The sequence below is a fragment of the Hyaena hyaena genome, unplaced genomic scaffold, assembly GCF_003009895.1.
Source record: "Hyaena hyaena isolate Hyena2069 unplaced genomic scaffold, ASM300989v1 scaffold_101, whole genome shotgun sequence".
Lineage (NCBI taxonomy): Eukaryota > Metazoa > Chordata > Mammalia > Carnivora > Hyaenidae > Hyaena > Hyaena hyaena.
In genome coordinates, this window is record NW_024080733.1 from 983,156 (window position 1) to 1,009,908 (window position 26,753).

Consider the following 26,753-nt stretch of genomic DNA (forward strand, 5'->3'; position numbering starts at 1 on the left):
GCTGGGACCTGGACACACAGCAGGCGTTGGTTTGTTCTGACGCAGGGGACGCGCGGTACGCCCTGGAGCGCGTCCAGGGGGCTGGGCACCCGTCAGCTTGGGGAGAGGGAAGGGGAGCCAGGGGACCGGAGGCATGCTTGGTCTCTGTTGGCAAAGAGAAAGCGTTGCAGTCGCTGACGCTGGTGGCTTCGGTCAGAAGGACCGGTTCCTCCTCCGGTCTCAAGGCCAGCTTTCCTCCCTGGAGGCCCCCTGTGTGAGGGGCCGGCTCCCGCCTTTTTCTGGGTACTCAGCATCACACTCGTGGAAGGTAATGGAATTCTAAAGCGATTTAGATGAACTCCAGTAATTTCGGCGGGAGACCATGCGAAGTCAGCCTGTTGACTGTTGCATAGCACAGATCACCAGGAGGAGGAGGAAGGGAATGTTAACTAACTAGTGTAGGTTTCAGCGGCGGAGCTGAGGTCTGGACTGGCTTTGCAATGGAAGACCCCTCCCCCTTGTCACCAGGACTCCATTCCCGGGAGGACCACTGGGCATTTCGGGGTGCTCTCCCCTGAGCTCAGGGGTGGGCTTTGTTAGCACTTTTTGCCGGAGATACTAGATACCCCAGGGGCCCCCGGGGTGGGTTTCTGCTCATCTGAATGCCCGCGGGGTCTCCTTTTTCCCTTTCCCTTTGCCTCTGGTCCCGGAGGCAAACTTTCCCAGAGGGAGGACCTGGTCTTTGCTCAGTGATGTGTGAATAGCTGGGATTCCTTAGAGAAGTGAGCAGTTGTTGAGGGCCGTCCCCACAGGGGTTATCAACAGCTGGGCATCCCCCGCCAGACACCTGAGAACAAGTTCATCAGGGGAGTGTGTCAACGTGCGCGTGCTGGGTTTGCGGAACTCATAAAAGCAGCGATTGGCCACGCGTGTCACAAGCTTTTTTTTCCCTGTGGGTTTCCTCACGGGGTCCCGACCAAGGTGCGGCCACGCTCCCGCGTCTCAGATCTCTTGCCCGAAGAAATGAGGTTAGGGACCATATCCCAGAGGCTTCTGCAGGTGACAGTGCTAATTAGGATGGAGGACATGGCGGGCACGCGGTAGATGTCTGCGGAGTGAGTTAACGAGGAAGCCGTGATTTCAGAACGAAGGTGAATGCGTAATGTGTTGTTAAAGAAGGTCGCACGAGCCGCTCAGTGCCTGATGTGAGCTGCTGGGCTTCTGAGAGCCGTGTTCTGCCTGTCACTGTGCAGCCACCTGGAAGTGGGGTGGGTGATGAGGAGGGGCCCGTCGGAAGGCACCTCTGATGCAGGTGCCTTGTCTGATGTCTGGAAAGCAGCGCGCCTCTCCACCCAGATAGCTCTGACTCCCTACCCAGACGTGAGGGGCAGGCGGGTGCCCGAGGCCTCCTTGCACAGCTCAGGAGCCTGAGGTTTGGAGAGCATCGCAGGGTACCTGCCTGGCTTGTCCCCACTGGCTCAGCGGGTCCCCCGAGTCCCAGGCTGGTGGACAGATTTAACAAGGCCCCAGGGAGGCATGCTCGGGCTCCTGGCACGTGACGAGGGAGTGGACGGGGAAGGACAGAGAGATGCAGTGAATGTCAGCAAGGTCAGCTCTGTGCTGGTCACCCTGTTTGTCACCCTGCCGTGGGTCACATCCACAAACAGGTGACGACTGTCAAAATGGGCTCTCTGGGAGGCGGTCTAAGGGATGCGCTGTGATGGGATCACGTAGGAATCGTTCTCAAGGCCCTAAGTGATGCTGAGCTTGGCCGCAGGGTCCGCGCGAGGGATTGGCTCTTGGGGGCTGCCACCCTGTGACTCCCGGGTGGGACCAGAGGGTGTGCAGCTGGCTCTGCGTGCCTGGACGGAGCATTCTGCCTTCCCGGGAGAGTCCCTGAGCCCGCGAGGCTTGAGCTGGTGACTGGGTGGCCAGAGGGGGTCCTGTTCTGGGAGGAGTGTGACACTGTTAGGTCTTGATTTCATGCCCTGAAGGACTGCTTTTCTGCTTACGTGTATCTGTAATACTCTCCCCCCCCACCCCCCCCAACCTAGAGCCCACGGTCATTGCGTCCCGCATCTGTTGAGGGTTACAGAGGAGGAGACGTGATTGCCTTTCACCTATCGTACGCTGAAAGTGGGGGGACATTGGACTTTGGGGTGTGCCCTGTGATTGGAGCGGTGATAAATATTCAAACAAGACTGACTGTTTTGTGCAGATTTCCCCTGTGAAGAGGGACGGGATCTTTTTTTCCTTAAGTTTATTTATTTTGAGACTGAGTAGGATGTGGGAGATGCACAGAGAGGGAGAGAGAGAATCCCAAGCAGGCTCTGTGCTATCTTTGCAGAGCCCCACGGGCTCGAACTTGTGAACCGTGAGATCATAACCTGAGCCAAAACCAAGAGTCGGTCGCTTAACCTACTGAGCCACCCGGCTGCCCCTACGTTCCTCTTTATCTTTTTTTTCCACCTGACTTTCTAAGGGAAGAAAGAGACTGCAGAAGAAGGGAAGGTAGGCAAACAAAGAAAATAAGAGGGGCAGAGTCCTTCTGCATTTCTAGAAGCTTCTGGGCTGTTCCTGTTCATGTGACTGGCCTGAAGCACTTAATGGCCTCATTGTTTTCTGTGCAGAGCCGTGATTTCTCTGGAATTCCTAGACGGGGGAGGGGGAGAGGCAGCCGCTCGGGCAAGGGAGGGAAACCACGCGTGGGCATTGCAGGGGGCTCACGCGGCGGCTTGTGGGAGGGGTGAGGGGGGAGAAGCGGCAAGGCCACTGGTCAGAGACGTGACAGAAGCACTTCTCACCAGAAAGATCGGTTCTGCCATGACATAAAGTGATTCGTGTGCCTTCTTGCAAACCTCCAAACCCAGAAGTGTGTGGGGCAGAGCGAGGGTCGTCCCTCCTCCCTCTGGCCACCCGGCGGCCTCCCTCCAGGTCCGCGATGGTCTGAGTTCTCCCGTGCCCTTTTCTGCGGCAAATCCGTCGACCCCCACATGCACGTGTGTCCCTTTCGCCTCCCACGGGAGCAGCACCTCCCTCCTCCTCGGTCTCTGTTCTGGACCTCGCTCGAGGCCACCTTCGGACACTTCAGCGAGAAGCCGGTTTTGGGATTTGCATCATTTAACCCCTGCATGGAGGCGGGGCTGCCTTATTTCCATTTTACAGCCGAGTAAAACTGAGGCACTGGAAGCAGGCTGCTCTGCAGGGCTGAGCCCCCCAGTTCCACGTGGGCCGGCCCAGCCCCAAAGCAGTTCCCAGGCTGCCACCCCGGTGGTTTGTCACGGGCTCAGCAAAGCTCGGCACCTTTGGGCTCCTGCAGTCAGCGGGGGACACAGACATAAAGGGAGGGGTCAGGGGGATTCAGCCGTAGGACCCGAGGGTCCTGGGCAGAGGGGCAGGGCCCCCAGCGCGGCCTGGGTAGGGACGGGGAGGAGGGGGAGGTCATTGTTCCAGAGGGGATGGGAAGCCATCAGCAGCTCGAGCAGGTGGGGGGGGCGCGGGCGCTGGCAGGTGCAGACGCTGGTTCCCGGTCAGGTGGGGGTGGCGTCCGGCGGGAAGGCATGAGTGGGTTTTTGATGCTTCTGTAGCCAGAGCGTCTGGGCTGCCAGATTCCAGGAGCAGGAGGGAGTGGGCCCGTGAGTGATGTGTGTGTGTGTGTATGTGTGTGTGTATGCACGTGTATGCACGTGTATGCACGTGTGTGTGTGCACGCATGTGAGGATGAGCTAGGAGACCATGAGATGCTGCCCACAGCCTGTTAGCAGGCGCCTGGCTGCAGCTTAGGGGAGCCCTGCCCCCCAGCACACCCCCGCCCTCAGTGGGCTCCAGGCGCTCAACTTCTAGCGCCATACGATGGGTCCAGATCACAGCCTCTTTGTTGCTCGTACTTCTATTTCCCCGGTTACTGCCCAAGTTGAGTGTGTTTTACACGCACATTTTGAGAATCGTGGGCTTCTGTTCCCTCCCTGTTTTGCTTTGGGCTGAGAGAGAGAGAGGGAGGGAGAAAGAGAAAGAGAGAGAGAGAGAGAGAGATTGAGAGAGAGAGAGAGAGAGAGAGAGAGAGAGAGAATCCCAAGCAGAAGCGGGGCTTGAACCCACAGACTGTGAGATCTTGCCCTGAGCCGAAACCAAGAGCCGGACACTTCACCACCTGAGTCACCCAGGCGTCCTGCCTATCTTATTTTTAATTAGCAAGACATTTGCTAAATGCAGACAGCTGCGTCGCCTTGCTAGTATTTTCTCCCAAAGCTCTTTGCTCGTCCTTTGATTTTGTAGAGAGGGGGCTTGTTGCCGTAAAGGAGGTGGTTTTTCCTTCGTGGCTTGCAGATTAAGACACTTGCTTTGGAAGATCTTCCTCGTCCTGATTTTGTGATTCTTCCATATTTCCTCTTAGTAATTTGTGACGTTTAAGGCATTCATCTATCAGGAATGGTGCGGGGAGAGGATCCAACCTCTTAACTGAGCACCAGCAGCCCCTCACCCTGGATCCTTATTTTTCGTGCTTACGTGGGCACTCCGCTCCACCCGGATGGTGTTCCGGGCTCCGTAGCCTTCTGTGTCTGTCCTCGATCCCGTCCCTGTGCCCCTGGAGGACTGGGGGATTGGCCAGCACTGCTGGGCACACACCTGCACCCATTACCTGGGGCAGGAGCCGCGCTGAGAGGGCTTGCCTTTCCAGAAAGTGCTCTCTGTGCGCACGTAGTGTCTTCTTCCAGATTTCTTTTAGGTTCCTCGCCAAAAGTTTCTGTGTTTTCATCAGAGGCTCTTATGTATGCTTCTTAAGGACATTATTTGTGTTGCTTCTATGAAAGAAACCAATCGTCCACATCGTAGCTGTCTTAGTGCAGTTGCACGGAAGGACTGAGGATTGTGACCTCACTCGATGCTGACATGAGCTCAGTTTTTAGCTGGTCCTGAATTTCCTCTGGAAACAACGCTGGCTTTTATTTTTTCTGGGACAACTTTGACACCTTGTGTCTGCTCCTGTTTACATACTTCGCTGTATCGTCAAGGGTCTCTGGACAGTGGTCATTTTCCACTCTCATCTGGGCTTGCTGACGCTATTTTTTTTTTAAGTTTATTCATTAAAATTTTTTTTTAACACTTAACTCATTTTTGAGAGAGAGAGACAGAGCGTGAGTGGAGGGATGCGGGGGGGATGGGCAGAGAAAAAGAGGGAGACACAGAATCCAAAGCAGGCCCTGCACTGAGTGGAGAGCCAGACGTGGGGCTTGATCCCACGAACCATGAGATCATGACCTGAGCCGAAGTCAGATGCTTAACCAACTGAGCCACCCAGGCACCGCTATTTATTTTTGAGAGAGAGAGAGAGAGAGAGAGTGTGTGTACATGTGTGTGCATATAGGGGAGGGGTAGAGTGAGGGGGAGGGAATCCCAAGCAGGCTCTGAGTTGTCAGTACGGAGCCCGATGCGGAGCTCGATCCCATGAAGTGTGAGATCATGACCTGAGCCGAAGTCAACAGTCCAATGCTCACCGGACTGGGCACCCCCTGCACCCCTAAGCCTCACTCTTTCTGATGAACACTTCCACGTATCTGTATGCTTTGCCCAGGTCTCTTATGCACCTCGAGTAAGGGGTGATATTCTTTAGTTTATGTAGGGCTAGCACTGGACGGAACGTGCGTGTGTGTATCAGCTACGGAGAAGGGGCATTGTCCCCCATTCTGCGGTCGGTTACCGTGTCTGCGTGTGTGTGGCTTTATCCTGACCCTCACTGTTGCACTAATCTTAGATTGGTTCTGGAGAGAAGTGTCCCCCCTCCCTCAAGCAGGTGCTTTGGCTTGCTGCCCTTCCAGGCTGGGTGGCTGCGGACATGGGTCCATTGGGTAACCCCTCTTAGAGCTTGCTTGGGGGCTCCTGGAAGCCACACGGGGAAGACTGCTTCTGGGATCGCTGGTTCTCCTTGACCCTGGAAACAAGAACCCTGTTTGGAGCCCATTCATGCATTTTGATTGAGTTGCGTCAGTTTCATTGATGGCGGCCAGTTTGGGATGGAGTTGCTCCATCCTGGGCTGACGTGCTAAGTCTGTGGAACCCCTCTACCCCCAGCGCCTGCCGAGTGTCTGCTGGTGGACGGGCCACCCAGGAGCTGAGTCCCTGCGGGCTATGGCTGAATGTGTCCTGTGCGTCCGCTGGGTTGAAAGTGATGCTGGCATTTGGGTGGGAATGTTGGGTTTTAACTTCTTTCTGCTGCCAGGTTCCTTTTTCCTCGCGGCCTGTCGCGCCCACCAGGGGGTTAATAACTGTGGCGTTGCTGGAACCGTACATCGTGCTGAAAGTGACATGAGGTGTGGCATTTCGGCTTTAAACCTTGATTCTCTCTTCGGCTGTGCACGAGTTCAGGCAGTAGCACTCTGAACTAGACTCTTTCAAAAACCTTGCCTTTCCTTCAGTTCCGTTTCGTTGATCTGTTTCTCAGCGTCTTTCCCAGTTTGCTGTCACAAGTGGCTCTGACATCAGCACAGAGCTGAGTTTAATTTTTTAAATTAAGGCTATTCTGTCCCCTTTTGTAAAGGCCTGGACTTCATTCCAGAGCTGAGTGGTGGAACCCTGGCCTCCTCATGAACGTTGGGGTTTGTTGAATGTCCAAATAGTCACTGTTATTACTCTAAATATTTAGCACGGGGAAGCTCGACGGATGGAAAGATTGATATCCACTCCGGAATTTTTGGAAGATATCACAGATACTACAGAGAAATCAAGGGGGCCTTTGTTTCTGAAACAGTCTGGAAGGAAGTTCCGATGTTTGTTTTGTGCCCACGGTCGTGCATGTGGGATTTCAAGTTCACGTCGTGTCTGGCCGTGAGCCCGCGGGAGCATGCTGTCTGCACTGATGGGCGGATGCAGAGTCCCGGGGTGCCAGTAGGTGTGAGCACACACGGCCGGCTCAGGCGGCACGTCGGGCTGTGCCCTGCCGGCGTTGGTGACCACGGCCGTGGGCGTGGATGCCTCCGTGGCCTTTACAGCTCTCCGTGTTCAGACATTGTCCTGTCTTTGTTCTGTCTGTGGGAAGTTTAGTACCCACGGTCTTAAAAATAGACACAGATGGTTGAAGTGTGTTAAGCTGGACAGGCAACTGGATGTCATTTTTCTTTAATTATAGATTAATTTATGTTGCCCATAGTTTTTCTTAAAAAGTGTTTATTTCTTTATTTTGAGAGAGAGAGGGCATGAGTGGGGAAGGGCAGAGAGAGAAGGAGAGAGAGAATCCCAAGCAGGCTCCATCCTCACTGTCAGCGCAGAGCCCGACATGCAGCTCAACTCCACGTGGGAACAGTAAGATCATGACTTGAGCCGAAACCTAGAGTCTGACCCTTAACCCCCTCAGCCAGCCCGGCGCCCCCACCCCCCATTGACCGTTGTCAAAGGCAGACCTTTGTGTTTGTGTATGTCAAAGGCATAACCCAAGTGTTATGTTGCAAATTTAAAAGCAAATGTATGAAAGATACATTTGGAAATAGTCATGGGGGCATTCATTCAGACTCCAGAGAAAGACCCGTTTCTCTGGAAAAGATGGGAAACGTCTCAGACCATGAGGAATGGATGTGTTATGTGACCCAAGTCCCTGTCCCTAATTCCGGCCCATTGTCATTTCAAAGACTCATACTTGTTTGACCACTCACCTTTTTTTTTTTAAATTTGTGGACATGCTGGCTACTAGAATTTAGAGACGTTCTAGTTGATACAATTGGTATAATCCTTTTCAGACTTACAAATTCTTTGTGAGGGTGACAGCAGGTGCCTGTAAGGAGATGCCTTTGCATATGCAGGTGGCGTTCGCTGTTTTGTGTCCTGTGTGCCCCTTCTGATCCTAAGAAGATCTGCGTCCTGTCTGAGCATCAGAGCACATTGCAGCTTGATGTGGTCTGCGTCTGAGAACGGGCCCACAGCCGGCCGCGTCATATTCACGATATCTAGTATTCGTTTAACGTTCACTGTGTTGTGTGTCCTACAGCTTTACATGCATCAGCTCATTTCTTCCCCGTAAAAGCCCTCGGGGAGATAGTATTTCTGGTTGATTTTGGAGCTGGGGACTCAGGCTTGGTGAATTCAGTGACGTGCTGCCTCGCCCAGATGTCACCGGGAGGCTCCAGCGCTCTCTGGCTCTGGTGCCTGAAATCCAGCCAGGGTGCCCGGTGCGACTGTCTGCAGTGGTTTTTCTAGCAAATTCTAGGTCCCTGACTTCTAGTAAATTCTAGGTCACAGGCAGATCAGGTTTTATTTCCACTGTTGAGTGATCGGGAAGGGTGAGTCGAAGGGGCGCCTCTCCCCGCAGGGGCACCTGCATCGCCGTCAGTGGCCCGACCGGCCCAGATGCACAGAGGCGGCAGAGGGGATGAAGATGCAGGGATGGAGCCCTTGCTCTGTGCTCTTCTCCCTGCTGCGTCGTTGGGGGCCTGTGTGTCATTGGACATGTGATGACTCCATGGCCTTCTGTCCTCGGGGAGGCGCTCTCTCTCCCCACCGCCCTGCAGAGGAGCCCAGCTCAGGGAGCACTGCGGTGACCGCAAACTCCCCCTCCGGCCTTTGTCTGGGTGCTGAGACCCCCCCCCCTCCCCTTCCAGCCTAGCACAGCCCTCCGGCTCGTGCCTCGTAGATGAGTAGCACTGGGCGATGAGGAAGGAAGCAGGCAGGACTCAGACCACAGGGCTGCCCACCCCACCCCTTCCCGCGGCCCTGTGCATGCACCTCGTGGAGGACATGAGTCTGTGCCCCCTGCCTGGACCAGGGGCGGGCACCTGGGCCGCGATGAGGATGGTCCTGTGGGCTGGGTGAATGTTGTCCCCTGAGAGGACCCCGGGAACCATGGCGTGGGCTCGGATCTGGGCTCCAAGCATGAATTCTGGGTAACCTTGGCCGTGCGAGAGGGCAGGGCTCCGTGCGTTCCGTTCCCACCTGCCTTGGGGGCCCTCGCCTGTCCTGCGGAGGGAAGACTTGAGACGGCAAGCGGCCTGGGACCCCGGCGGCCTCCCTCTGCCCCTCCTGTGTCCCCAGCCAGGGTCTGCCTCTGCACTCGGTTGACCTGCCGACGCGAAGCCTGCGCCTCGTGGCGATCTTCCTTCTTCTGCTCCTTGCAGAATCTTTTTGAATCAAATCTCCCTGAAAAGAAAAACATCGCGTCTATAGTCTGGGGTGCAGAGCCGAGTGCGGGCTGTTCAGTGACGGCCTCTTTGACTTTTCAGCTTTGGAGCTGGGCTTGAAGCTGAGTCGGAGCAGGGCGCTGCGGGGAGCGGGGGGCCCCGTGGCCGTGACCGGCACCGACACCTCGTTCTCACCTGGGTCCTCTCGGCCAAGCCAAGGCAGCTGCCCAACCAGCGGAGCCCGAGCAAGCCCTGGCGGGTAAGGTCTGTCTGCTGTCTACCCGGAGGGAGGATTCTCTCTCGGGAGAAGTGTCTGGTAAATATCGATGGAGCCGAGATCAATACGTGCAGGTCGCTGCCGGCCGGGTCCCAACAGTGGGAGCTTTCTTCCCGTGTTTCTGCAGAGGCCCTCTGCACCTCTCTCTCTGCTCCCCTCTCCTCCCCTCTGCTCTCTCCTCTCCTCACCTCCCCTCTCCCCTCCCTTCTCCTTTCCTTCCCTCTCCTCCCCTCTCTTCTCTCTTTCTCTCTCCTTCCCTCTCCTCCCCTCTCTTCTCTCTTCCCTTCTTCTCTTCTCTCCTCTCCTCCCTTCCCCTCTCGTTCACTCTCCTCCCCTCTCCTCTTCTCTCCTCCCCCCTCCTCTTCTCTCCTCCCCTCTGCTCCCTGTGCTGAGGTGGGTGGCTTGAGAGATCTCGCTGGGCCCCCCTGGGCTCTGCAGACCACCCTCTGTGCCCGCTGTGCCTCTCATTCTCCAGGCCCCCCCCCCCCCCACCCTTGGTGATCTGTCAAAAAGGAGTGCGGGTGCCTCCTGGGTTGTTCTGAGAAGTGCGCCCTGAGCCCTGGAAGTTGGCAGCTGTGTGTGTGGTCACAGGCCAGAAGAGAATGGGGGGCGGCTCCTGCCTTGGGCTTTGTCTTCCGTTAGAGCTCGTGCCAAGTGTGCCCTGCCTTAGCCCTGGTAGGGGTGCGCCCGTAAATAAGGAGGGCCTGGGGCAGGTGCTACACCTGGGTGTGCACCTCCTCTTCTGTCCTGTCGGCTGGGGTGCGGGGTTCTTACCACGCTGTCTGCGGGGCTGCGATGTTAGCGGGAGGGCTGAGGCCGCAACCGTCTTCCAGCAAAGCCTTTGCTCCCAGGGAGGACGGTGTGGGTGCCGGAGAATCTGTCAGTCAGCCCAGGCTGCCGTAACGAGTCTCCCAGACAGGGCTGCTTGAACAACAGATGCGTGTTTGGTCACAGCTCTGGAGGCCAGAAGTCTGAGACTCTTCTCAAGCCTCTCTCTCTGGCAGGTAGATGGATGTCTTCTCCTCGGCCCCCGCATGATCTTCCTCCCGTGTGCGTCTCTCTGCTGCTTTCTTTAACTTCTAAAGACATGAGTCGTCTTGATTAAGGCCTGCCTGAGACCCCGATTTACCTTAATCCCCTCTTTAAAGTTTTTTCTATAACATTTAGTTTTGAGAGACAGAGTGTGAGCAGGGGAGGGGTAGAGGGAGAGGGAGACACTGAATCCGAAGCAGCTCCAGGCTCTGAGCTGTCAGCACAGAGCCCGATGCGGGGCTCAAACTCACAGACTGAGATTGTGACCTGAGCCGAAGTCGGGCACTTAACTGACTGAGCCACCCACGCGCCCCAGATGCTGAGGAGCATTTTAGAATCCCGTTCACATTCAAAAGGTGCACGCGTGAGCGTTTTGTGTTTCTTTCTCTCTGGATAGCGATCATGAAAGTTGACTTTTTTCCTGGGGTGTGATTTCCCCCTTCCGTCCCCCTCTCCCCCCCGCCAGCCAGTGAGTCCTCATTGAGAAGACGTCCCCCGCACGGAGTCAGGGTAGCTCTGCCTTCCCCAACTCCTGGCCCCCGCCCCGCAGAGTGAGGCTTGCTTCCCGTGAACCATGATGTCAGACTTTTACCCCCGTGGTTACAGACTGGCTTCTGTAAACCAGAGGCCCTCTGCCCCCTTTCCAGAGCAGAGGTGAAGAATAGGGGCAGAAGTATCCTATCTGACTCTTCACGGAGGCTGCAGAAACAAAGTGGAGGAGGAAATGACGGGGGAAATGACCTCACCGTGGCCGGCTGTCCCCTCCCTTCTGAGTCCTGCACCCAGAGCACAGGTGCTTTATCTTGCCTCTGTTTTCACCTCTCAGGGGACCACGTCGCACCTGAAGCCCTGGCAGGCGTGGTACAGAAGGAAGGTACCCGGTGACGTGGGTCGGGCCAATGCTCCCACGTGGCCGTCCTCTGTGGCCCTGGGCTCCTTCCTGCTGACCGTGTCCCTCATCCGTGTCAGCAGGGGTTGACCGTGTCAACCCCGCGTGGTGCCGAGACTCCTTGGGGGTTGGGACCGTTTTTGTCCCTGGCACCCTTGTCCCCACGTCCTCGATTGTCTACTCAGCCCCCCCGCACCCCCCCCCCCCGGTCCCCATCTCTCCCGTTATCACTTGGGTGCTGCTGTCCTTCAAAGCCGCAAGCCTCTGGCTTCCGACGGCCCCATCAGGGATGCCTTGGCGTGGGCACTCAAGGGCACAAAGCCGCATTTCACAGTCATTCCTTGCGTCTGGGGCCTAAAATCTGATAATCCATGGCAGCTTAAGCGTGGGGCTCCACTGGCGTGGAAGGCACGGTGGGGGCGTGTCACGTGTGCCCTCCGGGAGTGGAGAGCAGGGTCTAGGGCTGACCGTCCCCCGTTTGGATGAGTTTGCGTGCCCAGTGAGGTCAGTGGGTGTAGTGACTAAGTGGTGGGTCCCCGAAGTTTGCTCCAGGGAGAGCATTTCCAAAAACGTCGTAGCCACAAAACCTTTCTTGACCTGAACGCTCGTGGGATGACCTCTCACGTGGCATGTGTGGGACCCACTGGGTGCTGGGGGGGCTGGAGCCTGCTTGGTCTGGGGGATGACTGGGCAGTGGACACGGGTGCTTTGTGGTCCCTGATGGCCCCCGTGATGGGCTCCCCGGGGATGAGTCCAAGGTAGAGAGTCTTAGCTTTTGTGTTTTGTATTTTTTAAATTTTTTAAATGCTTATTTATTTTGGGGCAGAAGAGCTCGTGTGCAAGTGGGGGAGGGGCAGAGAGAGAGAGAGTGAGAGAGAGACAGAATCCCAGGCAGGTTCCGTGTTGTCAGCCAAGAGCCTGACCCAGGGCTGGAACTCATGAACTGTGAGATCATGACCTGAGCCGAAATCAAGAGTCGGTCGCTCCCCCGACTGAGACCCCCAGCGTCCAACGAAGAGAGACTTTGGAGGAGCTGGCGCACACCTGGGCGTGTGTCTCCCACCCGGGCTTCCTGTGGTCCCTTGGCTTCCATAACCACTGAGTTTTCTACCTGCTCTTGCTTCCCTCCTTCCGCTGTCCCGTGCTGTGTTCCCGCCGTGCGCTCCGCGCTGCAAGCATCCTCACAGCCTCTTGGCAGACCTTCCGTGCCTCCCCGTGGGGCGCCCGTCTTGTTTTACCTCTGTCTCCTCTGGGGCACTGGACCCAGCGTGCCCTGATGCTGGTGTCGCCCGAACCTTCTCGGCTCTGCATGCTGAGAAGCCAGGAGTGCGGCTCGTCTCTGCGCCCGTCAGCCCCGCATCTGGAAAATGCCTGATTGCGTTGTTTGCTCCGTGGGGTCCAAGGACGGAGGGGCCTCAGCGCATTATTCCCTGATGGTGGAAGGAATCTAAAACTCACTGATGTCACATTGAAGGAAGGAAAGCAATCAGTTCACACCCGGCTTGTGGGGCCCTTCGAGATGCACGTGTCTCGCTCTCGTTTGCTTCAAGAATGTGTGTGATGGTCATGGAGGCGTTGGTGTGGTGTCTGCTCGGACCCCCTGGCCGGTCCCAGCCGGGGTCCCCATGGTGCTGACATCTGCGGTCCTGTCGTTCCAGGCCCCGACTGACCTTATGTGGGAGCGACGGGTGTTTTCACTTGTGCCCCGGGTGTCTCCGGTGCCCGTGAGCGTCCGGGTCCCGTGTGATCCTCTTAGCAGGACTGCGGGGGGCTGGGGGGCGCCTTGCCTGCTGGGTCCGGCCAGCCCCACCCGAGCCTTGTCGCAGTGTGAAGCCCCCACCTTCCTCCCTGCCGCCTCCTTGCAGCCATGAGCAGGGGAGAGTCAGGTCCCCTCTGTGCCCCCTTGGAGCAGGGTGGGGGGTGTGGAGGGTGCACTCACAGAGCCTCATCACTTGTCGGGGCTCACTCAGCTCCCGCCTGATGCTGCTGGCACGGGAGGCGGGGGTGAGGGGAGAGATGCCTGCTAAGCCCACCTCTCCCTTGTTCCCTTTGCATCATGGGATTGGAGGCCTTTGCATCACGTTAAAATGTGGAGTATTGACAAGTTCCTGGGAACTTTGGGTATTTAAGTCCTTATGTATAAGCTAACAGGCCTTTAAAAAATTTTTAATGTTTATTTACTTTTGAGAGAGAGAGAGCGAGTCAGCATGGGGGTGGGGCAGAGAGAGAGAGGGAACCAAAATCAACAGTCAGACGCTTAACTGACTGAGCCTCCCCACTGGTGCCCCAGTGGTAACAGGCATTATGTCTTGAAGCTCAGTGTTGTTTGAGCAGGGACAGCCTCGAAATCAGCTTGGACAGTTGCAGGGGAAAAGTGTTTACCCTGGTGTCTGAGGTCAGCCTTGGGGATCCCACCCACGCTGTTGCTGTTCCACTACAGCGGCCGAAGAATGCTTGCTTTACTGCCAGTGGCCTTCCCTCTGGGCTTGTGGGAAGTGTGTTCTTCCTTCTGCCCCCCCACCCCCACCCCCTCGAGGTGTAATCTCCCACCGCGGGCCCTGGTGTCTGGCTTGGGATGTGGCTGTGGGACTACCGGTCACGCATTTCTGGGCTGGGAGAGAGCAGGTGTGTGACTGGCCGAGAGGTCGGTGTCCCAGGCAAGTCGAGGTGATGAGGCACCAGGAGGGCAGTCTCTCTGTCAAGGTTGGGAGCTCTGGGCGCATGGGTAGTGCCTCGTTAATTCTTGCTCCATCCGGTCTGCAGTGTCAGGGGCAAACCACTGGGGATGCTCTCCGCCTACCCTTATTTATTTTACTCATGTTTTCAACGGCAAAGGATAATTCCTGGACTTGCCAGTCTTCTCGCACAGCCCAGACTGGTCTGGAAGGGCCCATCCTTCAGGTCAGCCGTGAGTTGTCTTGGGATGTGGGGGTCAGTCCAGGCTGAGCGTGGGGCCTGGGTGACTCCTCATCTGCCGTGGTGATGTCTGTGCCCTCCTGATAAAGGGGTCAGCATCGTGAGACTAGGAGTGGTGTATCTTTGTGACATAAAAACATAGCTCTTCCGGGATTGGAAGTGGCTGGACTCACGGACACTGGGCAGTAGCTGTAGGAAGCCTAGGTTTGGTAATTGCCGTAGATTTCTGTCGCTCTGGAGTATTTAGAATCCTGGCTGGCGTACTCTGGCACTTCTGGGCGTCTCAGCCCAGGGGCGACTCTTGTCAGGCTCCACATGTTTGCAGTCATGGAAGCTTCTGTTGAACAGGATCGCCCCAAGGTGGACGTGTGGACGGACAGTGACAAGGAGACCTTCCTGTGCTCACCTGCTGCGGGAGAAAAGAGAAGACGGAGACCTTGCCCTGTGCACCTGCTGCAGCAGAAGAGAAAATGGAGACCTTCCCGTGTGCACCTACTTCTGTAGAAAAGAGAAAACAGAGACCTTCCTGTGCTCACCTGCTGCGATAGAAAAGAAGGAGGCAATCTCTTGCTCTTTAGTCCTCATGCAGACATGGTAGCTCATTCAACTTTCCAAATAGCTTCACGTAGGAGTGCCGAGAGCATCATCGACCGCGCCGTTGCCGGTGGCCGTCTTAGAACTTGGCCGAGGGAGCTTGGTTCCTGGGGTAGCACAGGGAGCTCCTTGTAGGCCGCTTCCTGCGGGAGCTGCCGCAGGGCCCGCACGTGCTCCTGTGTGTGATCTGTGGCCCAGACGTCCCAACTGTCAAGCCGTAGACGTTCCTTGTCTCTTCTGGCAGTGGGGGCAGGCTGACGACACGATCAGTGACGGAGTGGCCGGGCCAGCGAACCGCTGCAGAATGTTCTGAGTCGAGAGCGGGGTTCCTTTTTTGTGAGTTCACAGTCTCAATGAAAGGAAGACAGAGGGATGCAGAGACGCAGAACGCGTGACGGGATTTACGGTCACAAGTACCCGCTGATCGAATGGCTCCATCTAAACCTCCCGTGCCTTCAGGAGCAGCAGACTGGGCCCTGAAGATGGGCCGGGGGACGGAGAGAGGAGGGTGGCTTTCCAGATGTGCTTTTCTTTGTTCTGCCGGGGGCTCTTTTGACGAATCACTTCATGGACAAGCAAGTTGATGTCTGCGGGTCCAGAGGGAGTGTGACCGATATGAGGGGGGGGCGGGGGAGGCTCCATCTGCAGACGATTTCTTTCTTACTTATTGTGGGTTTTAGGGCCAGTGGGGGAACACGTTGCTTCGAAAATGACAGATCCTGCTGTCATTTTGCAGTGACAGATTGCAAACTTCAGAAGAAAGACTCTTAGTGATTTGTTATTCTTTTTTAAGTATATTTATTTGGAGAGAGAGAGAGAGAGAGAGAGAGAGAGAGAGGAGGGAGGGGTGGAGAAAGTCCCAAGCAGGCTGACAGCACAGAGCCTGAGGCGGAGCTCAAACTCCTGAACCCCGAGAGCATGACCTGAGACAAAATCGAGAGTCGGACACTCAAAACCCCCTAGTGTCCCTTCATGCTTCCCACAGTGTAGGACTAGGGTGGCCAGAGTAGATACAAGTCTATGTTTTTGTGTTTTTTTTTTTTTTTTAATTTATTTCTAGGAGAGAGAGACAGTGTGAGCAGGGAAGGGTCAGAGAGAGAGGGAGACACAGACTCTGAAATAGGCTCCAGGCTCTGAGCTGGCAGTCAGCACAGAGCCCGACGCGGGGCTCGAACCCACGAACCGCGAGATCATGACCCAAGTGAAAGTTGGACGCTCAACCGACTAAGCCACCCAGGCGCCCCTATGTTTTTGTGTTTTTATTTGTTTAAATATTTTAATTTATTTTTGAAACCGAGAGCCCCAAAGCAGGAGCAGGAGAGGGGCAGAGAGAGAGGGAGACACAGAATCCGAAGCAGCTCCAGGCTCCAAGCTGTCAGCACAGAGCCCGACGCCGGGCTTGAACTTACGACCCATAAGATCATGACCTGAGCTGAAGTCGGATGCTTAAGCAACTGAGCCCCATTCGGTTTTTAAACAGAACAATTCTGAAACTCCATTTTATGATTAGGCCTTAAAGAATTTCATAATAAAAATCCAGGTCGCACGGGAAAGAGATTAATGCATTTGTAAACCTCTAGAACTTTGCAGTTTGAAGAATTTTCAGGGTCGTCTAGGTCGCAGAGACCCATTTTGACCTTTTTTTTAAGGCGAGGAAAGCAGAATTTCTAAAAAAAGACGTACTTTGATTTTGCACGACTTCCTGAAGCAGGAGACAGGACTTCCCACGGTGGTTGCGAAAGAAATGCCTCAATAGCTTTTTCCTTTTTTGGGGGGGGGGGGGAAGGGGCCTCGCCGTGTCCAGGAGACCAGAGCTGATCTCCCTCAGGGTCTGTGTGGCCAGAGTGGATCTGGTTCTGTTTCTACCTGCACCAGCCTCCATTCCCCCATGTCTGTGCTTTCCTCCCCATCTCCTCTCCCCCCTCCCCAGTTTCCACCACTCGCCCAAGCTCAACCCCTACATGGAGAGTTCGTTAATGTCTGTCTACACGACACTGGCCCCCACACGGTTGTTACACCAAAGTGCCTGCTGTCCCCCATGGCCGCAGAGGCAGGCGCATCCCCACTTGCCGTCAAGGCCCTGCCTAGGGGTGGCGGGCGTCCAGGTGGGTTTGTCCAGCGCCCCCCTCCTCACCCTGCGGTTGCCAAGGTCATTCGTATCTGCCCGCAGACATAGGAAGCCTCTGTCCCCCTACGAGGCGCATTTAGCTCATCCCGTCCAGACCAAACCCTTAAGAAGATACGTTCTCTTATAGGAAGAACCTTGGTGTGCGAGCATAATTCATCCCGGAAACACGCTTGTCAGCCAAAGCACTCATATATCAAAGCGCATTTCAAGAACCATTGGCTCAGCTGTGATCGTGTGACGTTCAGTGTCACGTCCAACTCCGGTTACCAGACGTCACTTATTTATCCAGTTAAAATTTCCTAGAAGCCGTTTGCTCTTCTTGTGGAGCCCTCGCAGGACAGGGTTTTCCTGGATGGTATTTGGGGCTCGACGGCATCTGGGCCGGAAGGATCTGGAGGCTTTGTCTCAGAGAAGTTGTGTGGAAGGCAGCTGGTGGCCTGCTGTGTCCCAGACGGACTGGCAGCCTGGACGGAAAGAACGAGGGAGGAGGCTCAGGGCACAGGAGCACCTGGGCCGTGTCTGCGACGGGCAGGCGCATCTCACGCCCAGCCGGCGGGTGGGGAGGGACCCTGCGCCCACGACCTGTGGCCGGCTCGGCCCCGCCCCGCCGTGGCTCCGGCCCCGACGAGGTCACAAGAGTCCGAGCCGGCGGCCGCTGCGTGTCCTGACCTTCCCGTTGCGGCCTCAGAAGCCAGAGGGACCTGGTGGCACGGGTGGTTTTACTGCCCCGGGTGGTTTTCTTTCCCTCCAGTTCCCCTTCGCGGCTTCGCGGAGCCACGCGGCGCTGGGGGGGCGGGGGGGAAGGGGGTAGACGTGAGAGGAAGCGCCTTCCAGATGCGGTGTGACCTGCGCTGTGGCCCGTTCTCCCCCCCCCCGGCCCCCCCCGGCGTCTCTGCCCCGGCAGAGCTGTTTTGAGGTCCCCGGCGGTGCGGGGGGCCCACGTCGCTTCTGCGTTGGGAAGCCTGCAGCCGAGCGGCCGGGAACGGGGACGCAGTGCCTGGGCAGACGAGGTCGGGGGGGCAGATGAGGTTGGGGGCGCGGTCGCGCCCTGGGGGCGGAGGCCCTTTGCGGCGCACTGACGGGGAGAAGCGAGGGCGCCCGAGGCTGGACACGTGGCCCCAGAGGCCTGGGCGGGGACAGCCGGGCGGCCGCGGACAGGAGCGGGCGTGTGCTGGAGGGAGTCGGGGCCAGGTCCCGGAGGACACACAGGGGCTGGTTACGGGGGCGGAGAGGAGGGGGTCTGGGGACTGGGTGATGGCCCCAGGTACGTCGAGGTCCCTGTGTGGGGGGTCCCCGCTGTGGAGACCAAGCAGGGGCACGCAGGCGAGGTGGCGTCCCAGGGGGTGTTCATGGGCACCGCGTCCAGCCTGCGGCCTCGGGGATGCCGGAGGCCCGGGGCCCCGATTGCGCACAAATGCGGGTGCAGGGGCGCGGGGACAGGGCCAGCGGGCGCATTTGGGGAGCGGGGAGAACGGCGTGTAGTTGAGAAGTCATGACGCGTTGGAAATATTTCCACACAGGTGCTGATGGGGAGAAGCGGAGGGGGCCTCCGAGGGCGGTCGTAATTTCGTAGCAGCGTTCAAGTGGAATCGAATTGGACATGTGCACACGTAGGCGGGTTGTATGGACTTGCGCACATCAGCATCCTTGTGATGGATGGACTTAGAGTGTTCAGGTCGTTTCCAACTTCCCTGGAAAAAAGATGGACCTTTGTGTCCGGTTACTGTAGACTGGGATCAGTAAGGAGGGTGGAGGGCCGAGGTGCCCGGAAGATCCTTGGGGGGCTGGGGGCAGCTCACGCCTTATTTCCCTGCCTTTCCCTCTGGCCAGACCTTGCACGTTCCCTGGATGGTTCTTTACGGTGCTACTTCCCTGGGCTGCAGTGGGGGGCCCTGGGACCGGGATTTTGGAAGATGACTCCTAACGTGGGACCGGAGTTGAGAACCACACTTATGTTGGCATGACCGGGGGGTGCCGAGGATGGACGGGAGGCCTAGGGTGGGGGCCAGGAGAAGCTCTTGGTGGCATCTGGGCTCCGTGGGCATGTGGGGTGCTTGGTGAGCGGCAGAGAGGCGGGGGCTGAGACAGGAAGACCTAGTGGCAGTGGGTGGAGGACCCACTCCGTTAAGCCCGGTGTCAGGGGCCGATGTTCCGGGACAGGCACTCAGGTTTTGACGTATGGGACTGTGCAGGGGTGTCTCTGGGCCGTGGGGATTACAGATGGAGCTCGGGAGAGCAGGGGAGGAGCCGGGTGACGAGAGGTGTTCGGAGGACTTTCGAGAGAGGGAAGAGTGACGCACCTTCCCTCCCTCCCGTTCTTCCTAATGCAAGAAATGCACAGAAATAGTCAGGGTGTGGGGGACAGAGTGGGGGTGCAGGGATGGGGGCTGATGCCAGCCTGGGCCCAGGGCAGCCGCTGGGGAGGGCCTTTGGTCCTCGGAATATGAGAAATGATGCCACTTCATGTGGCTCGTCACCTGCCCAGGGAGACCTGGTGACTCTCCCTGGGCCGTGAATTACTCAGGTCATACAAAGGACAGAATGTGGCAATTATTAATCAAGAAGGACTTTCCTTTTCCTTTTCTTTTTTTAAAAAGTTTATTTTTACGTCTTTATTTTGAGAGAGAGAGAGCATGGGCAGGGGAGGAACCGAGAGGGGCGGCGGGGGGAGGGAGAATCCCAAGCAGGCTCTGAGCTGTCAGCACAAAGCCCGATGTGGGGCTTGAACCCACAAACCCTGAGATCCCGACCTGAGCCAAAGTCGGATGCTCAACCTTCTGAGCCCCCCAGGCGCCCTGAAAAGCGAGTTCTTTTAAAAGGACCCCACTTTGAGGTTTATGTGTAAATAGTGCACATGTCAGATTTAAAGTTAGCGGTGGTCTTTCTCCTGCTGGTGTCTTGCTGGTCAGAAAAAGTCGAATCCCACCCCGGGGGGGGATTTCAGTCCTTTCCTCCAGCTCCTGCTGCCGGTGCTGATCCATGGGCTTCCCCTGAACACGAGCTCCAGCCAGGCTGTCCGTCACCTCCGAGCTGGCGGCCCCATCTGGGACGTGGGACGGTCCCCTCATGGACGTCAGAGTTGTCTGGGGCTCTGTGTGAATGTGGCTTCCCTCTCGCCGTCTGCTGAGGCTCACCCCTCCCGGGGGGTGTCCCACCGCTTCCAGGAAGGCGGCGTGTGGCCTCCTCACGGACCCCCTTGCCCTGTTTTCACTGTCTGGAGGGTACCATTGTTGTCCGTGGCAGTGCATTTCTGATGGAGGTCGGATCCGTGTGTCCGTGTGTGTGGCTCATGTGTGTCCCAGCGTCCTCTAGCAATGCACACCCCAGGTCCGCAGGCTCACTCCTTCCGGAAGCCTTCAGGGGCCGGATTAGCAGTCCCGACCTGTCCCACGCTCTGCACATGACTGCACCCCTGTGCATTAGCCAGCAGAGGGGAGGCCCGGCTCGCCGATCCCTGTGCCCACCGGCTGGGGCTGCTGGAAATTGCGGTGAGTGCCACCATTGGCCTCGCGGGGCTCGCGTGGACCGGACTCCATTCCTGGGCACTCCGCATCTGGTGTCTGGATTTGGGCTGAGTGGATCTCAAGGTCTGAGCACACAGTGGGCCGGCACGGGTGACCGGAGGCAAGCCTCTTCTGCTCGGGCTCCTGGCCTGTCCGATGGGGACAGAAGTTGTGTTCCCAGGCTGCTTGTTGGAGAATTCCAGCTTGTGTTCTGTTAGGAGGCTGAGCAGAACGCTTGGGCGTAAGGTACTGTGGACTCTCGACTAGTATATTCCAAACGAGTCTCTTACTGAAGGGTGAGGATATAAAGCCAAAGGTCCTACTCCCACGTCTGGTCACATCCAGACCCTTGTACCTAAAAGCACACAGTTTGCGGTGATGAAGTCATTCTCTCTGCTGGCAGTGAAGATAGCTCCGGGCTGCTGTGCCTCCCCCTTCTAACCGTCGATGGGAAAGTGGGTTCTATTTCCATGGGAAAAAGGGATAGATTTGTAAAAGGCAGAGAAGGTACCAGGTATGGCTTCCGGCCGGGAATCCCCTCAGGATTCAGGGGCCACATTTTGAGGAACTATTGTGTTGCTTAAACCACCCCCCCCACCCCCCCGGCTTCCGGAAAGCGAGACAGGAGTCTTCAAGGATTCAATGCTTTTTGTCATAAAAAGGATTCACAATAATGTAAATGAAAGACAGGAGAGTAGAGGTTCTCAGCTTTGGAAACACTGGGGAGCTTAAAACCATGCCTGCGTCCCCAAGATTTTATTCTTGCTGGTGGGGTGCAGCCCAGGCGCCCGAAGTGCCCCGTGGTTGGGGCTTGGCCAGAGACACAGAGCGCCCTGGGGCCCCCCGCACCCTGTGTTTCTGATTTAGTGGGTCAGCATCTGGGCTGCAGTATTGGTGTGTGAGCAGGGGCCCGGGTGGTGCCTGGGACCACAATTTAACAACCACGGTACTGTGGGTATGCTCTTCTGGACTGACCTCTGTTACCTCCTCGTCCCCTCCCGTCACTGGCCCCAGGACCTTGACCGCTGTACTCTGTTTCACTCCTGTCAGCCACGGAAATGATACTAGAGTGAGTGAGTGAGTGTGTGTGTGTGTGTATGCGACTGCCTGGTCTTAACAAGCCCTTGAGAATCTTTTTTTCTTTTTTCTTTTTTTTGACAAATTGAAATGACTGATAATAAGAACATCCAAGTCCATGGGTTTCGTTATATGTTGAGGTGAAGGTGGAAGGAGTGTGGGGCTTCAGTCTGATTTCTCTCTGGTGTTTTCTACCGTAAGGATTTTGTTTTAGGATTATTCTGACTTTTGGTATATATTTTTAATAAAAGTTCTAATTTCATTAAAGTCTCTAAATTTCTTTTTAAAAAAATGTTTAATGTTTGTTTTTGAGAGAGAGAGGGACAGACAGACAGACAGAACATGAGTAGGGGAGGAGCACATAGAGGGAGACACAGAATCCGTAGCAGGTTCCAGGCTCCGAGCTGTCAGCACAGACCCATGGACCACGAAATCATGACCTGAGCCAAAGTTGGGCACTCAACCAACTGAGCCACCCAGGCGCCCTGCCCAACTTTCTTTTTTTTTTCTAAAAAAATTTTTTAGTTTGTCTATTTTGAGAGGGAGAGAGAAAAGGAGCAGGGGAGTGGGGGAGGAGCAGAGAGAGAGAGAGAGAGAGAGAGAGAGAGAATCCCAAGCAGGTTCCGTGCTGTCAGTGCAGAGCCCCACATGGGGCTTAAGCTCATGACCCATGATACCATGCCCTGAGCTGAGATCAAGAGTCGGACGCTTAACCGACCGAGCCCCCCAGGCACCGCCACCGTGATTCATTTTAAGACTTACAGCTTCTCTTTTTAAATTTTGTTTTCATTTATTTATTTATTTGGTTTTAGTTGTAAATTAAGAGTTCTTATTTAGCCTGTCCGTCGGCGGTTACGCTGGTTAGTCTGGTTCGAGTTCCCCCCGCTGACCTCAGCGGAGCAGGGAATGAGACCAAGTTCTCGAACAAGAAGGCATTTAACAACCATCTAACAAGTGCTGTAGGATAGGTGTCAGGTGCTGGCTGTGGCCTTGGGGCAGGGCCGCAGGGCAACAAGCTGCCACTGCCAGCTGGCTGTCACCTGATGTCCTGAGAGAGCGGGCGGTGAGGAGAAAGTTGGAAGCAGACTTGCTGCAGAGAACAAAGTACGTCCCCCACGGAGAAGCCCCAGCCTTCCCCAGCAGGGTGAAATGCACATATCACATATCGGTTCTGTGGTCAAGTGAAGACGGAAAGAGTCCCCCACCGTCTGCTATCCTCAGTGTCACAGGGAAGCCACCCTGTAGGTGACTTCAGGGCTTTGGAGGTGGCTGGTTGCATGAAGCAGGGGAGTTGTGTTTCTCTAAGAGTAGGTCAGGGGAGCAGACACACTGGGCGTTTGCACGTCTGGGGCAGACCAGGAAGGAGAGGGTGCGGGCGGGGGGAGGGGCTGGCGGCAGCAGGTGCGTGCCCCAGAAGCCGGTGAGCTTGCAGGAGAGAGGCGCTGAGTATGAACTTGAACCTGACCCGACTTTCAAACTGTGGGTTCTATCTCATCGCCGTGCCTGACATCAAGCCGTTAGGTTATGCACAGCTCATTCGGTAAGGAAAACAGAACAGAAGAGGAAATGAGAGCGCGTCCATGGATCCTGAGCCTGCACTGAGCACACTGCCCAGTGATACACATCAGGCGGGTCATGAGATGGGGGGGGGGTCCTTCACGGAGCCTCGCGGCATCACGGTTGACATCTGGAGCACACGGAGTCCCCTGATGGGAAGGGTCGCCGGACACTTGAAATCCGCCACAAACATAATTCCCAGTAGGTTGTGACAAGAAAGGCATATATGTGCCTTCCGGTCTCCAGACTTTCAGTGAGGAATGCCCGGCATTCTTAGAAAAAGAGTTTTTGGGTGCCATGTTTAGAAATTTTAGGATGGTTGTGTCATTGTAATTTAGCAGAAGTCGCCTTTAAAATGGAAAAAAAAATAAACATGAAACGAAAAGAACAAAGGCATGTTCAAGTTCAGCTGCTGGACCCAGAAGTGTAAATATTGACATTGTTGAGGAAAATGTTGACTCTAGAATCAGCAGGCTTTTGGCTCTGCTCAAACTATTTTTCTGAACTATAGTCTAATAAGGAAGAAAGTTCAGGCTTCATGGTGAAGATTATTTAAACTTTTATCACAAGTTCAAAAACCTATTAAAATGGATAGAGTCCAATACATTATTTATAATGGGATGCTGGCAAAGGACAGATTCATAATTAAAAGAACATATGGAATCAACACAGTGAGTTGAAGGCAGCCAACAAGCCTCTTTAATTGAAGGAAGATAAAAACAGTTTCTTAGTCATTCGACAATGGTTAGTGAGAATACCGTTTATTGTTATAGATCTAAAGCTGTAGTAGCAACCAGCCTAGGAGACTTTTCTTCAGTATCTGTACAAAGCACATCATTTTGGTAAATTAGCTGATGACTTGAATGTGGAGCGCATGGGGCATCTGGGGGGCTCAGTCGATTGGGTATCTGACTTCAGCCCAGGTCAGGATCTTGTGGTTTATGAGTTTGTTGAGCCCCGCGTTGGGCTCTGTGCCGACAGCTCAGAGCCCGGAGCCTGCTTCGGATTCTGTGTCTCCCCTTCTCTCTGCCCCCCTCCCACTTGTACTCTCTGTCTCTCTCTCTCAAAAATAAACATTAAAAAATTTTTAAAAATTTGTACAGAAGTGAAGTTTACAATCCTTGATTTATCCATCTTCAAGTTTTAGCATCCTTTTTTTTAAAATGTTTTTTTTTTTTTTTTTTTTGAGAGAGAGATAGAGACAGCATGAGCAGGGGAGGGTCAGAGAGAGAGGGAGACACAGAATCCGAAACAGGCTCCAGGCTCTCAGCTAGCTGTCAGCACAGAGCCTGATGCGGGACTCGAACCCACCAACCATGAGATCGGACGCTTAACTGACTGAGCCACCCAGGCGCCCCCAAGTTTTAGCATCCTAAGACCTTCGGCTGATTCTCATGCTTGTATTTAAAAAAAATTAACAGAAGTTTTAAATTTTATTAAAGGAAGCTCGTTGAAGAGCCATCATTTCAGTGTTTAAAAAAAGCAGACAGGGGCACCTGGGTGGCACAGTCGGTTAAGCATCTGACTCTTGATCTCGGCTCAGGTCATGATCTCACAGTTCGTGAGATCGAGCCCTGCATTGGGCTCTGCATTGATGTAGAGCCTGCTTGGGATTCTGTCTCTTCTCTCTGAACCCTCCCTCACTTGTGCTTTCTCTCTCTCAAAATAAATAAATAAACTTATAAAAAATTGAACAAATAAATTAAAAAGAGGATAAATATATAAAACATAAGATTTCCTATTTTAGCCATTTCTAAGTGTGCAGTTCAGTGGAATTACATACATTCACAATGTTGTCTAAACATCTTGGCTATCTATTTCTAGAACCTTTTCATCGTCCCAAACAAAAAGTCTGTTCCCATTAAACAACACCCCTGCCTTCTCCCCAGCCCCTGCTAACTTCCACTTCCTGTTTGTAGACTGCCTCATGGAAGCGAGGTCTTAAAATATTTGTCCTTTGGTGCCTGACTTAGTTCACGTAGCATAATGTCCTCAAGGCTCATCCTATTGTAGCATGAGTCAGAATCATGTTCCTTTTCAAGGCTGAAGAATATTCCATTGTACGGAGATGCTATCTTCTGCTTATCCATTCATCTGTTGATGGTCACTTAGGTTGTTTACACTCTTTGGCTAGTGTAACAATGCTGCTGTGAACACGGGTGTACAAGTACTTGTTTGAGTCTTTGCTTTCGCTTCTTTGGGGGCTTATGACTCGAACTAGAATTTCTGGAACATACGTTAATTCTGTATTTGATTTCTTTGAAGAGTTGTTATACTGTTTTCCACAGAGGCTGCTCCATTTTGTATTCTTGCCAGCGGCAGAGCGGGGGTTCACTTTCTCCGTATCCTCGCCAATGCTTGTTATTTTCTGTGGTATCTCATGGTGGTGTGATTTACATTTCCCTAATGACTAGTGATGTTGAGCGTCTTTTCATGTGTTTACTGGTCCTTTTTATATCTTCTCTGGAGAAACATCTAGTCAAGGTCATTTTTAAAATTGGTGATCTCTTTTCTCACTGTTGCCTTGTAGGTGTTCTTTATGTATGCTGGATATTGATCCCTTATCAAGTAAATGATTCACAACTATTTTTGTCCTTTATTCTGTGGGTTTTTGCAGTTTCTTGATTGTATCCTTGGCACAAACATTTTTAATTTTATGAAGTCCAATTTGTCTTTCGTTGTTGCCTGTGCCTGTGGTAGCCTATTCTGGACGTCCGTGTCAAATCCAACATCATGAAGACTTTCCTACGTTTTCTATGAAGAGTTTTATAGTTTTAACTCCTGTGTTTAGGTCTTTGATCCATTCGAATGAATGTTCATTGATGGTGTAAGATAGGAGTTCAGCTGCATCCTTTTGCACCTGGATGGTTTTCCAAAACTACTTGTTGAAGAGACTGTCCTTTCCCCGTTGAATGGCCCTGACACCTTTGTTGAAAATCAGCCCATCATCATATGTGAGGGTTTATTTCTGCCGGCTCTGTTTTATTCCATTAGTCTTTCCGTCTGCCTTTATGCCACTTCACACTGTCTTTATCACCATAGTTTTGTAGTAGGTTTTGAAATCTGGAAATGTGAGTCCCACAACTTTGTTTTTTCTTTTCAAGACTTTTTTCTTTTTTTTGGCTATTTGGGGTCCTTTGAGAATCTATATGAATTTTAGAAAGGGTTTATCGATTTCTGCAAAAAATGCTGTGAGAATTTGTGAGAATTGGCATTGAATCTGTAGATTGCTTCAGCTGTTATCATCTTAACAGTATTAACTATTTCAAGCCATGAACACAGGATGTTTTCCGTATTTATATTTGCTTTCTATTCTTACAGCAACATTTGTATGTTTTAGTACACAAGTCTTTTGCCTCCTTATGTAAATATATTCTTAATTGTTATTCTTGATACTGTTTTAAATGGATTTGTTTTCTTAATTTCTTTTTCGGATTTTTTGTTGTTGGAGTATAGAAGCACAACTGGCTTTAGTGTGTTGATTTTACAACCTGTAACTTTGATGCATTTGTTAACTCTAATTATGAGTGTGTCCTAGTAATTTTTAGGGTTTTCTGTGGGTTGGATCATATCATGTGTGAACAGGAATTGTATCCTCCTTTCCAATTTGGATGCTTTTCATTTCTTTTTATTGTCCTATTGTTCTAGGTAGAACTTCCAATGCTGTGTTGAGTAGAAGACGCAAAAACTGACATTCTCA

At 54.1% G+C, this 26,753-nt stretch overlaps 1 protein-coding gene across 3 annotated transcripts in view; it reads left to right on the forward strand.

The window, feature by feature from the left end:
• GRB10 (growth factor receptor bound protein 10) overlaps window positions 1–26,753 on the forward strand; it is a 169,070-nt gene that overhangs the window by 19,680 nt on the left and 122,637 nt on the right. Inside the window, exon 1 of one of the 3 annotated variants that reach the window (XM_039235706.1) lies at window positions 9,261–9,396. The exons of the other annotated variants lie outside the window; for them this stretch is intronic. The gene's annotated coding sequence lies outside the window, so the exon portion shown is untranslated. Of the gene's footprint in view, window positions 1–9,260; window positions 9,397–26,753 lie in introns of those variants that run through there. 3 annotated transcript variants of the gene reach the window in all.